This window comes from Saimiri boliviensis, chromosome 8 (genome assembly GCF_048565385.1).
Source record: "Saimiri boliviensis isolate mSaiBol1 chromosome 8, mSaiBol1.pri, whole genome shotgun sequence".
Classification (NCBI taxonomy): domain Eukaryota; kingdom Metazoa; phylum Chordata; class Mammalia; order Primates; family Cebidae; genus Saimiri; species Saimiri boliviensis.
The window spans coordinates 17528816-17540926 of NC_133456.1; the positions used below are offsets into that span (position 1 = coordinate 17528816).

Sequence of the window (12111 nt, forward strand, 5' to 3'; positions counted from 1 at the left end):
GTGGTGACAGAGAAGATGAAACAGTGGTGGATAGTTCTTTGGAAGGGCCAATCCAGACTTTTGTTCCTAAACCCCTTCTCCCAAAGCCAGAACTCTACAAGCACTTTGGATGTGCACTCAAAGCCAGACAAACTAGTCAAGACCCAGAGAGGTGCTGGGACAACTGAGACAATTGTGGACTGAGTCGGAGCACAGCAACATTGTGCTTGCACAATTGCGTCGTGTCCAGACTAGGAAGATTCAGTTCTATTTAAAAATGTAAATGTAAAAATCCAACAGGAACTACCATGATTTGCAAGGCAGCTGTGTAGTACCCACCAGGCTGAGGGCACACCATGGTCAGCACTGTGCAGTCTCCAATTTCTGGAGTATGTGTTGTCATGGTTTACACAGACCATCAAGAGGACTTCACAGCAAAGCCGATCCACTTCTCTGATTCTCTAAGGCCACCCTGTCCAACATAGTACAGCCACTAGATATGTGTGACTTTTTAAGTTTAAATTTTAATTAAAATTAAATAAGATAAAGAAATTCAGTTTCTCAGTCACACTGGCCACATTTCAAGTGCTCAGCAGCTACAAGTGACTAGTGGCACTCTCTGGAGAGCACAGATATAGAATGTTTTCTTCATGGCAGAAAATAAAGAAAATTCCATTGTGCAAAGCTCCACTGGACAATGCTGTTCAAGATACAGGCTCTATAAGGAACCCAGTCAGCCTCATGTTTAAATCTAGAAAAATTAAGAATATTTAATCATTGTGGCCACCATTAGTAGCATCCCCACCATTGTGGCCATGATTAGTGGCATCCCTGGTCTACTACCAAAAAGAAAAAAAAGAAAAAAAGAAGGAGGAAGAAGGAAGAAAGGAAGGAACTGCTTGAATATAACAGATTTTCCTGCATTTACTAATATCTCCAAAGAAAAAGAAACAGCAGCCCAACATCCTAGCTCTATAAATACTGGGCTAAGGTACACCTCCTAAGGGGATTAACAAAGACTAGAGCCTTCATGATGCAGCCAGAGCTTCTGCTAGGCCTAAATTTCATGCTCCCAGAAATTACTTCCAGGGGTTATATTAGAGTTGAAGAGTCTGACAATATGGGTCTGTAGTAGGTCTCATATTTTTAAGTCTTATTTTAAATTCTGTAATCTTTTGTTTTTAATGATAAGAAATAGTTTTGAAGAACTTTTGAAATAGCATGGGTGTCTGCAGGGGTATAACAAGAGCAAACCAACAAAACAGTTATGTGAAGAGAGTACAGCTACCTTGACAGAAAATAACACTGGCTGTGACACTGGATATTCAAATCCTTAGGGACAGAATTCACAGAACGGGCACCCTCTCTGCTTGGATGAAATAAAATCAGGTCCATCAGACACTGGATTTGCGTGTTTAGTTGTCACAGGTCAGTGTGACCAAAGCACAATCTGAAGGAGGCCAAGACCACAGCAAGATGGACGAAGAAACTGAACTGGAAAGTAGGATCAACTGTTCCCCCTGGATTTTGATTTTTAAAAATTAGAATTGCACTCCTTCAAATGTACCTACATGCACATCCCAAAACCAAAACCAACAACAAAAAAACTACCACCCATTCCTTTTCCACCAATTTCCTACACAATCATGGCAGATCTGCCTATCACTAAGAAAATAACTTTTGCCATTGCCACAGCATGCACGTCAAACCAAAACTAAGCAGGGGAAATAGTCAAACCTGTCTTCTTTAATGTCATAGGGCATGAGATCATGTCTAAATATTGGGCTTCTAGTGAAACAAGAATGGTTTAGGCTTATTTGAAATGGCATATACATTTAAGTACAATAATTATAACATTACAATATACTTGGGATAAATATGTTGTACATATATATGTGTGTAATATATACATATATGATATTACTATATCAATAAACATAATCTAATAAGTCACCTGGCTGGCCATGACCCCTAAGTTATTCTCCTCTTATACAGAGAATATATATTCTTGAAAGGCACATGGAGGTGCAGTAAAGGTTTTTACTGTGTTATAATATTTCCCTTAGTGAAATTAACTTACATAAAACAAGGCGTAAGGAAATCGTCTTGTTGATTTTGTCTTAGCAAGCAATTAAACCTGAATATAAACTTTGCAGTAAATATAAAGCTAAATTATTAAAAGTAATATATACCAAATTACTACTTCACTAATAACTGAATTAGTTCATTGCAATTTTTCTTTACTCAGATATGTTTTTCATTAAAGGGAAAAACAACACAATTTTTTTAAAAGCCTATTATCCTTAATCCATGACATCGCCTAGTTCTTATTTAAATCACTGTTGGAAGAAAAAGTAGTCCCACTGCTGTGCTTCTATTAAACGAACATAACTTTAAATATGCCGCATCTAGTGAAGAGAGCTCTGATTCTTTGGTTTCTGAAAATGTCAGCAGTGGCAAAAACAAAACAAAACAAAACAAAACAAAACGCAGGAGTTTCAGTTGTTTCCTAGTCTTGCTTTGGCATATATAAAAATCAGACCTTAGGAATTATTTAATATAATGTCTGTTTCTGTGAAATCGCTATAAATTCAACTCTATTTTCCAAATTTATATTTTATTTTTTTAAATGATTTAAAAGTCTTACCAAGCACTTGGTGAGTATATGGATGTCGTTTTTAATTCTACTGATAAGATATGTAAAAGACATGTACTTCAACTTCTTCTATTTGTCTCTAAACAGTCTCACTGTAAGGGCTGGGCATGGGGGCTCACGCCTATAATCCCAGCCGAGGTGGGTGGATCACTTGAGGCCAGGAGTTCAAGCCCGGCCTGACTGACATGGCAAAATCCCATCTCTACCAAAAACACAAAAATTAGTTCTCTTTCCCATCTTGCAAGATGGCAGGTGAAAAAGTTGAGAAGCCGGATACTAAAGAGAAGAAACCTGAAGCCAAGAAGGCTGATGTGGGCAGCAAAGTGAAAAAGGGTGACCTCAAGGCTAAAAAGCCCAAGAAGAGGAAGCCCCATGGCAGCCACAATCCTGTTCTTGTTGGAGGAATTGGCAGGTATTCCCGATCTGCCATGTATTCCAGAAAGGCCATGTAGAAGAGGAAGTGCTCAGCGGCTAAATCCAAGGTTGAAAAGAGAAAGAAGGAGAAGGTTCTTGCAACGGTTACAAAGCCAGTTGGTGGTGACAAAAACGGCGGTACCCGGGTGGTTAAACTTCGCAAAACGCCTAGGCATTGTCCTACTGAAGAGGTGCCTCAAAAGCTGTTGAGCCACGGCAAAAAACCCTTTAGTCAGCAAGTGAGAAAACTGCGAGCCAGCATCACCCCCGGGACCATTCTGATCATCCTCACTGGACGCCACAGGGGCAAGAGGGTGGTTTTCCTGAAGCAGCTGGCTAGTGGCTTGTTACTTGTGACTGGACCTCTGGTCCTCAATCGAGTTCCTCTGTGAAGAACGCACCAGAAATTTGTCATTGCCACCTCAACCAAAATTGACATCAGCAATGTAAAAATCCCAAAACATCTTACTGATGCTTACTTCAAGAAGAAGCAGCTGCGAAAGCCCAGACACCAGGAAGGTGAGATCTTCGACACAGAAAAAGAGAAATACGAGATTACAGAGCAGCGCAAGATTGATCAGAAAGCTGTGGACTCACAAGTTTTACCAAAAATCAAAGCTATTCCTCAGCTCCAGGGCTACCTGCGATCTGTGTTTGCCCTAACAAATGGAATTTATCCTCACAAATTGGTATTTTAAATGTCCTAATAATCTAATTAAATAACCGATTACCTTTCGAAAAAAATACAAAAATTAGCTGACCTGGTGGCACACGCCTGTAGTCCCAGCTACTCGGGAGGCTAAGGAATGAGAATTGCTTGAACCCAGGAGGTGGAGGTTCCAGTGAGCCAAGATCGCACTGCTACCCTCTAGCCTGGGTGACAGAGCAAGAAGACTCTGTTTCAAAAAAAAAAAAAAAAAATAAAAAAATTCTCTCTTTAATAGAAGGCAATCTATTAAAACTGAATATTTATATTACCAAGCTGAATATTGTATTTCCAAAAGATGTTAATGTCTTTTCATCAGAAAATAGTTCATGTACCTTCTACTTAGTTTATATTACTCTTTCTCCTTTCAGTTAAGCAAAATAAATTAGTAAAACTATCCAAAATTTAAGACAACAGCAAGGCCTATAAATGCAGGTTTCAGATTCAAATTTCTCTAGAAATTTTTTTTCTTTCTGATTTTCTTTTCCTGGGATTTAATTTTTCCCATTTATTGGTTGACATCCAATAAGTCCCAGTTTTAACATTTGCAGGCATACATTTCTCTGTGGGTTAAAATTAATGAAGCATATTCAAACAGCTAATTCCTGAGTTTAAAGTTCTAGTATCACCTAGAATCTCAGAAGCATAATTTCCCAAGCTTAAGCTATCAAATTTGATTGCCTCTTTGTGCAAAAAGCCACATACTACAAACAGTTTCTAATTGGTACAGAACTACTAGTACATACATAAGGAAATATATGGATATAAGATTTCACTTATAGAAGATATTACTAAAATACATAGCACTTGTGTAATTATACATTGTTAAACCTCTGCACTGGTTAGTTCTTAGATACTCCCATTTCTTAACATACTTTACATTCTCTCTTACTGCTAATCAAAAACCCTAAAAAACAAATCAGAAGGATTTTGGTAAAACAGATGAAAATGGCAAAAGATCTTGCTATGGAAAAACAGTACATATGATCAGGGCTTGATGTCATGTCTTTTATATTTTAATAATGTCACTTGTCCTATTTTGCATACTCTCTGTGGTAAGCAGATTCCTCTGGCTATCACATATGACCTGCTAAAAAGGGGAAAACTCTGACATAATACACTTTTTAAAATCTTGAATATTACACAAGGACTGAAGGAGACATTTGTCCAGGGTATGATTATTATTTTTTTGACTGTAAAAAAAAAAAAAGCAAATTAGAACCTTGTTAGCAAAGAGCCAGTGACTTCATTTACAGGAGATGACGAATTCCTGATGGAAGCTGAGCTGCACCCCATCTAGCAGACTGGGAAAAACATGATGTACCTCACACTGTCATGGCCTGAAGCAGGGTTACAGCTAACACACTAGATACCGATACCCCATGTTCTCAGACAATCAGCCACCATGAAGTCAGCTATCAAGTCAGCTATGTAAAGTAACCCAACTGTAATCCCAGCACTTCGGGGGGCTGAGATGGGCAGATCATGAGGTCAGGAGTTTGAGACCAGCAGAGTCAACATGGTGAAATTCCGTCTCTACTAAAAATACAAAAATTAGCCAGGCGTGGTAGTGCGTGCCTGTAGTCCCAGCTACTCAGGAGGCTGAGGCAGGAGAATGACTTGAACCTGGAAGGCGGAGGTTGCAGTGAGCCGAGATTGCACCACCACACTCCAGCCTGGTAACAGAGCAAGACTTCATCTCAAATAAATAAATAAATAATAAAGTAACCCAAAATATTACTTTCCCAGGCATATCTACCATCATAACTACTGCTCTATCAGGCAAATTGGTTTTAAAGAATTATATACAAAACTCTAAAAGAAAGATTCCTTCACTCATCATTCAATGGGAAACTTAAAAAAAAAAAAAAGATTTGGTTTTCCTAACGCATGGCTACTCCTCTGCTCAGTTGTTCTTAAAAATAATTTATGTAAAGCAGACTTTTCTCTAAATATACTGTGCTCTCCCATATACACACTGAAAATGATATTTGCATACAGTGAGTGCATGCACTGATACACACATGGTAAAAATTTAAAAAATATGGACTGCATAAATCAGTAGCTGATTTTAAATATACACCAACTTAAACAGATTTGTTTGCAATTTCTGAAGTTCTCAGGTAGAAAAGATCTTTTTTGCTGGCTGTAGTTCTAGAAAATGCTTATACTGTACAGAGTGTACTAAAATGTTTCCCACATAAACAAAGAAAGAAAGGTTCCAGGATCTTGGTATTCTAACCTTGCCTTTGCTATTAAACACCCACCAGATGAATGTGATGGAGACGAGCAAAATCAGTCCGTCATGCTACAGTAAACACGATATTTTGTGTGCTGCCCAAGACATTTTTTTTGCTCATGAATATAAGTCACCTGCCATTTATTATGAGATTTTTCCCCGATTGACACCCCATTATGTATATTCAGTCAAGCTCAAATGAGATTTCAAGTGATCAATATACTATTTGTGCTGAAAGTCTATTAGCAGCTCTAGCAATAAACTCGGCAGAGAAACAAAAATGGAAGTGATATTTAGTGAACTGAATTACATGAAAATCCATGTTTTGGGCAAGAGAGCACAGACAGGAAGGCAGAAAAGCAAGCGATAAAAGAAGGTTGAAGAGATGTTTTTCCTAATAAAAATCAGCTTTCTAGAGCCTGACACTGGTGAAATGCATTGAATGCCTGAGAAGTTCTCAGAAATGTCTTAAATCACATGTTGAGATCTCTAAAGAGGTAGGGAGGGTCTAAACCAGCAATAGGTTCCTTTCAGAGACTGAGAGTTTACTCTTTAAACAGCCATACGTGGAAATACTTGATATCCTTCAAATGAAGAGGTGGACCCAGTCCCGGTAAATCTGTAAAATCCCTCACCATTCAAACTCTATGTGAAACAGCAACGACTTCCCATACACTTTAATACTTTCCGTTTCGTAATTGATGTGTACCAGATCCTAACAGCATAAGCATCATCAGCTGGGCTATAGCATTTTGGTTAATATATATTAGGTAGGAAAGGTAGCTTGACAGTAGCCATAGGATTTCATCTGCCCCTGGCCAAAAACACCTCTATTCCTGGGCCAGGATATGTCTACATATCAGAAGCCATCTGCTTGAACCAAGAGATTAGAACAGGCAGGGCCACACAGAAACATATGACATCTAGGGAAGTGTCAATTCAGCCTTACCCAGACACCAAAGATTCATATTCTATTACCATAAAACTAACATGGGGGCGGTGGGGGCTGTGCAGGAATCAATGGCTGTGATTGCAGTCATATAAAGTTACACTGCTGGGTAGTGAATAAATGTTCATCTAGGCTAGGCTCCCCCCATCCCCCACCCAAGGGTATACCACTTCCTTCTAGATTCTTACTTATGAAGCTAGAGCCTTAGGTAGAAGGAATGAAAAATGGGAAGAACTGATCTGCACCGATGTTCAGTGGTGTGCGCCTGTAATCCCAGCTACTCAGGAGGCTGAGGCAGAATTGCTCGAATATGGGAGGCAGAGGTTGCAGTGAACTGAGATCGTGCAGCTGCACTCCAGCCTGGCGACAGAGCAAGACTCCGTCTCAAAATAAATCAAATAAATAAATAAATATTTAATTATTTAGTTTACTGAACTTACATTTGGAACCACTCAGGCAGAAGAGAAGAGTCACTATCCATTGTGATAGAAAGAACACCTGTAAGACCAAAATGTTTAGATCATTAGCAGCTGGGATAGTTTCCAAATCCCATGAGAAGCAAAGAGGATGTATAGTAATTTGAACAAGGGATAGATGCATCTTGAGCTACATCTGAACAAAAACTATTTCTCATATTTTTAGTTATAAAACCCAGAGCTGGAATACTTTTAAATTAATGACATAAACAATGACACACTGAAAAAAAAAAAAGTACTTTATCTACTTATAAGAACTATTCATTCACTGTCTTTTCTTGATGGTCTTACCTACTAAGATACCTAAGCACAGCAGATTCAGAGCCCACTCCTACCAGGAAAGAAACAAACAAAAACCCTCCCCACTACCCAAGTCTCCTCAAAATGAAGAGTTAAACAATCCTAAATAGCAATTCCAGTTTGTGTAGGATGCATGTGTATGTGGCACAATGTGCACACCAAAGCACATTTCTTGAATTTTGCACAGATGTATGTACAAGTGTTTAATGTCACATAATTTTAAAGGAGCAGCAATTTCCAAATTTTTTTTCTAAAGGATACTCTCTATTGCTTCAAACCAACACACACCCAAAAACATGATTAATTTTTAAATACTTAAAGCCAAAAATGTTACTAACTCTACAATTCCTTGTAATAAGTGGACGAACAAACAATTTTCTTCAAATTCCTTGCAAAACACTCATAACCTCACATCCTCGAATGGAAAAAGACAGATTCTTGGAGGCCAGCTCTAAAAGAAGTCAGACATCAGATGCCCCTTTCCATGCTACAAGGCTCTCCAGTGTCCTAAAAAGGCTTAGTGTACATTTAAATGATCATTCGTGGTAAAACATGAGACTTGTTGGCAATTTTGGGCTAAAGCAGCCCAGGTGTTTATTCAGCCAGCACATTTACTTTGCTAGGAGGTGGGTGTTCTGGAATGCTCCACATCCAATGATGTGTGCATATTTACTGTCGAACTCAAGGAGGTACTGTTCTGGAACCTTCTCACCCTGCAATTAACTGTGCAAGTGGGTAGAGCTAATTTCCACAAAATAATCACTGCATAGCTAAGGAAAAGACCCTCTTTGAAAGCAGGCTGCTAGGGCGCTGGCATCTGAGCAAAGCACCAAAGACGTTTGATTCTTGAAGCCGCTGCTGAAATCTATTTTGATTTTAGAATGACCCGCAATCACAGGCAATTTACCTGATTGTGTTCCTGGTGACTCTCAAAGCCTTCAAGGTGCTAGAATTTGTAGGTGTAGGTTGTGGATTTAAAAGAGGGGAAAGATAATATAAGGAAAAAAAAAAGGGAAAAAAGCAGAAGGTAGTTTCAGCTGCTTTGAACTTAAGACTAAAGTTCAGAACAGAACCTGCAATTTTCACCTAGAGTATCACATTAGACTGGAAGAACTGTTGAGATACTAAGTGGTCACTACATTCAGATGTGAAAACGCATTAATTCACTCTAGCCATCAGGGGAAAACGTATCATTTTCTCTTCTGTAAATGATATATTTACCTTAAAAAATGGATGGTAACACCAAGTGAATATCTTTAAAAAATTTTTGTCTTTAAAAAAAGGAAGGAAAAAAAGTCTTTGTGTCTCTCTTCTTGGTCAGACCCGCTATCTGCAGTAGATGATGCGGAAAAGCGTAACTATAATAATGAATTGTAAATTTATAATGCATCTTTCTTCAGAGCAGCTCAAAACATTTTCTTTCCCATAGATTTGAAATCTCCTTGCCCTGTTGTAGAAATGGACTTCCTCTGATCTGATGTGACATGACTGGGTTCTGTTTGAAGGACCAAGCAGTAAAAGGTAAGCTCATTCATCTGTTTCTTGTTCCAATTACGCATCTCTAGTCAAACTGAGATGCCAGGTGCTGGTCTATCGCACAAGCTGATTTATTCCATGCATTGCCTAAAAAGGAGCCCCTCTCTTTCTAAAAAACTTAGTTTTATAAAGAAATTTTATCAGACTATCAAAGCAAAAATAACTCTTTATGGCTTCGCTATATGCTTTAATATGTGTCCTTCCAATCATGCCTTTTAGCCCTAGGATCTTAAAATTTAGAAGCTCTCGATCTGTATCCATTTTCTATCAAAATCAAGCTCTCAAAGTTAAATGGACATTTTAACAAGCTGACAGGTGAAAAGAAATAACACTGTGCTTTTCAAAATCTGCCTATGGATTAAAGCCTAACCTCCAAAATTGTTAGTAATTATTTAAATAAAGATAATGCCCAAGCCTAGAAGCTGCCTCTCCCTGCACCACTGCAATTGTCGAATTCCTTTCCTGGTCTTTCATGCAGATGCTCAGAAACAGGGTGGGGCTCCCTGGTCTTGCATGCAATGTTAAGGGAGTCTGTGCTGTAAAGAAAACTCAATTAATCGTTCATATTCTAGTTTTTCAGTATCCTTCAAAAATACCTTTGAAATAATCATGTAGCTAAGAGTACCACTGTTTCTCATGTTAAGATTCAGATTAAAACCTTTGTGTCAAACCAAATGTGCTGTGCACAAGCATGGATGACAGGTATTGAAATGAAGGTGACAAGTCAAGGAATCGGGGAGAAACCTCCCTGAAGAAGAGATGTGAGAAGGAGAAATTAGTTTCTCTATTATAGATGTCTCTGATCATGCTTTTCAATTTTTTCTTTTTCTTTTTCTTTTTTTTCTTTCTTTCTTTCTTTCCTTTTTTTTTTTTTTTTTTTTTTTTACAAGTACAGTTCTTTAGAGTCTACAAGTAAAATCCAATCTTGCTAAGCCATGCTGGTTCCCTTATGAGTCAGCAGGCCACTGAGCATTTCAGACAGTGCAGCCCAGAGTAAATGGGCAAGGGCTGTCGCTGGACACACCCATTTTACTAATCCTGACTCTGATTTTTTTTTTTTTTAAATTCATCTTTATGTTACTTGGTGTCTGACCTCAAAACTTACATCAAAAACTGCACCCCTCCACCTCCACCAACAAGGACTCAGCTTCCAATGTGGAAGCCCTACCCTCCAGCTCCTTCACTGAGTGCAATCAGATAAGGGCTTATTTCTTCCTCAATGGGCAACTCCTGTTTCATTTTCTCTCCAGTCTGCATGTTACTAGCTTGACATTCCCTTCAGTGGCATTTGACAAATCAGACTGATCAAATTGGCCATCACTGCATTCATTAGAGGAGGATATTTTCTATTTTCCAGGACTGATACCTCCACTCCCTTTACAATCATGAACACACCAAAAATATAAAAAAATTTAAAAACCCATGTCTTCGGGGTTTTTCTTCGGGGTTTGTTTTGAGGGTAGTGAAAGTGTAAGAAGTAATGATTGGATACAACTCATCATAAAGAAGGAAAAGCAACCCATTGCCGTAAAGCCAAGGGCACAGTCTTAAAATATGATTTTAAATAGCTGGTGCCTACATCTTAAATTTAAAGCATTCATTCAAAAATGCAGATATTACTAGCTTTGCAGAACTTTACCAAAACATGAAGTAAATTATTTTCCTCATCTTTTTGCATGATTCAGCACTTTTAATACTAATTTCTGCCAAGAAGTTAGAAGGTAAGAGGAATCTTTTCTCGGTGCCTTAAAACCTCACATACTCTTTACTGAACCATCTGCACTTCTGCTACTACTACAGGGTCATATCAGAAACACTGGAGGTCACTGGTTTGCTGCCATAACATCTAGTGACCACCTCAGAGCCGCTCAATTTCAGTCTCCGGCATCTAAGTGTCCCTTGGGGACAGAATGACCCGTCCCAGAGGCTTCTCCCCATCTCGAGCTGACCCTTACCAGGAGCCACACACATATGCAAGCACACTCGACTGCACCTGTCTCACCCCATCAGCAGCAGCTACAAGCTCCCACCTGATGTGTCTTTTCAACCTTTGTCAAGTATCTCAAGGCAAGAATGTCCTGAAGCCCTTCCCCCAAATTGAAGCTTTGGTCCGAGCCCCCAACCCGCGGGAGCATCAAAGAGGAGGCCAAGGAAACCGACACCTCGTACTAGCTCTGCAAACTTGACCTCGGCATCGCACGGATTCGCGTCCGCATCTGAGGACCCCACACGTCCCCCGCACTGTCCCCGCAGCATCCCACGCCTGCGGTGCACGCTCACCTGCCTGCAGACGAGCCACACGCCTAGGCGGTCCAGACTTCCGTGGCGACCTCCGCGGGCGAGCCTACGCGCTGGGTGCCCGGCGCGCCCTCAGGAGTCAGGGCGGTGGGACGCCTGGAGCCGGCGGGAGGAGCACGCCCAGGCGGGTCCGCGCCGAGCCCGAGCGAGCGGGCGAACCGGGCGGGAGGGGCCATTTGTAACCGAGCAGACGCTACCACCGCCCCTTACTCGCGGGGGGCGGGGGCGGGCGGTCAGGTGACGGCGGCCCACCCTCCGCCGCCGAGCCGGGTGGTTCCTGCCCGGGAGGAGCCCCCTGGCGCGCTCTGATTGGAACTCCCGCCGCAGTAGCGGGGGAGGGGGGACACGTGACCGCCCGGCCTGGCTGCCCGGCGCGCCCCATTCGCGATGGGCACCCCATCTTCCTCCTGGAAAAGCCGGGGGACACAGAGAAGGCGGAGGAGCACGCGGGGTGCAGGAGAGCCTACCAGCCCCTTTAGCAGCAGTGCCAGTGATTCCGGCCGCTGAACCCGGAGAGGAAAGGCTCCCACGCGGCCAGCCGGCCTTGACTGTCCTCCC

General features: G+C 40.8%; 1 long non-coding RNA gene and 1 pseudogene across 7 annotated transcripts in view; one reads left to right on the plus strand and one right to left on the minus strand.

The window, feature by feature from the left end:
• The window catches only part of LOC141585337 (uncharacterized), a 128523-nt gene extending 116816 nt beyond the window's left edge, over positions 1-11707 (minus strand). For 6 of the 7 annotated variants that reach the window (XR_012518737.1, XR_012518738.1, XR_012518741.1 and 3 more), the window contains exons 1-2: positions 11536-11707; positions 7384-7441 (exon numbers count right to left, since the gene is read on the minus strand). This is a non-coding gene — a long non-coding RNA (uncharacterized LOC141585337). The remainder of the gene's footprint in view (positions 1-7383; positions 7442-11535) is intronic. The other variant, XR_012518742.1, reaches the window with a different exon arrangement.
• LOC101041627 (large ribosomal subunit protein eL6 pseudogene) lies at positions 2881-3759 on the plus strand (annotated as a pseudogene).
• Positions 11708-12111: the final 404 nt, after the last annotated feature.